Raw genomic sequence first — 1584 nt, 5'->3', positions numbered from 1 at the left:
GAGAAAGAATAATAAAAACTCGGAAACTGCTTGCAACAGTGCAAATGTGAAGCGGTAAAGGAGATTTGTACGAAATACAGAAAGTTTCAAATGATACCCCACCTTTCTTCAATTGGCTTAATGGCAAATGTTGACCCCCTTGAAGGACAGGGAAAGCCATATAAGAATACACACTGACGCGGTATTGATGGGGTGTATCAAAAAATGCAGAGAAAAGAAATGTAATAGGGGTCTCAATTAGCGCTCAAGAGGCGAACACACCAACAACAATCAATTATAACGCTGCGAAATGCTCGACGCCATGCTTACCTCCAAGACGTTAGCGACATATCATCATTAAACATATATCCACCCAGTGGGAGTATGCCGGCGATAGAACCAACCAGCGAAAATAAATAATATATATTATGTATACAGGAATTAAATGGTATAGGATAGATGGAACTGTAACAATACAGCGGTCAAGCCGCATTCTTCTACTCATAAACAGGAATACCTAACGAACCGCAATCGATTAAATCTTTTATTACAAAAAAAATGACTCGGAGACAGACTCAAAACACATATGACACTTTCAACCGAAACGCACTGCGCATCTAATCAAAACCAGTTGGCAGCACCGTCGGCTTGGCGGCGAAGACAAAAAACTGTAAATCTAAACTGACCTCTTTTTCAGCAGAATAATTGGCATGCCAGCACTTTCAAGACGCGTGACCTAAACCAACATCCGTACCAGAAATAAACAACACCTAATCTCTCCGCTAACGGCACCGCTCAATCCACTACAGGCAAGGGAGGCAGTCAGCATCGATGCACTACACCTCAGCGACAGCACTAGTGTTGCTGCTAAGCCACTTAAACACAGTACAAGCAGAAATATCGGAACCGGAAAACGCCAGAGGAACTTGTAACGACACATGTAAGTGTCTGATAAGACTAAACAAGCTTCAGACCAAACTGGAGAGCACACTTTCCAGAGCAGAGAACGAAGTAAAGGAGGAAGCAGCAACAGCCCAGCGGCTGCTAGCAATAACACTAAGCGGAGACGCTGACACAGCGCGACAGTACGGGCCAATAGCAGCCGTTTCACTGCAAACGTCAGCAGTAATATCAGCACAATACGCCACGCATAGCAAAATAGTGCGCCGCTACCAAAAATGGCTAAATCACCTAGAAGCTGGCTACCAGGCAGTCCGACGGCTAACAGCAGAAAGCGGCGAAGCGAAGCTGGACCCAACAGGTGGCACACATTATTCAACAGCCACCTTGACTCCGGCGACAATAGAGCCAACCACGGCTCCAACAGCGTGCACATCAGATGACGGCGAGGACACCAAAGAGCCGTCTCTAGACGATATAAACAAAAAACAAGGTTTCATGATTCCGACTATACACATAAAATCGGACATAGACTGCTGGCAATCAAGAGGCTCGAGCGCCTGCACAGGCGTAGTAAGTGGGACCGACATAATATACAATAAAGTAACACTTTTGCAAGCCGCCCCAGCGCAGCACGACGGCCGGAAGCGCACAAACGCCGACAACTACAAGACAGCGATAACTGGCAGCCTAGTTCTTACAGCG

The sequence above is a fragment of the Trypanosoma equiperdum genome, assembly GCF_001457755.1.
Source record: "Trypanosoma equiperdum strain OVI genome assembly, contig: ctg_1109, whole genome shotgun sequence".
Taxonomy (NCBI): Eukaryota; Euglenozoa; class Kinetoplastea; order Trypanosomatida; family Trypanosomatidae; genus Trypanosoma; species Trypanosoma equiperdum.
The sequence above is the reverse complement of the archived record's forward strand: the minus strand, read 5'-3'. Positions refer to the sequence as shown.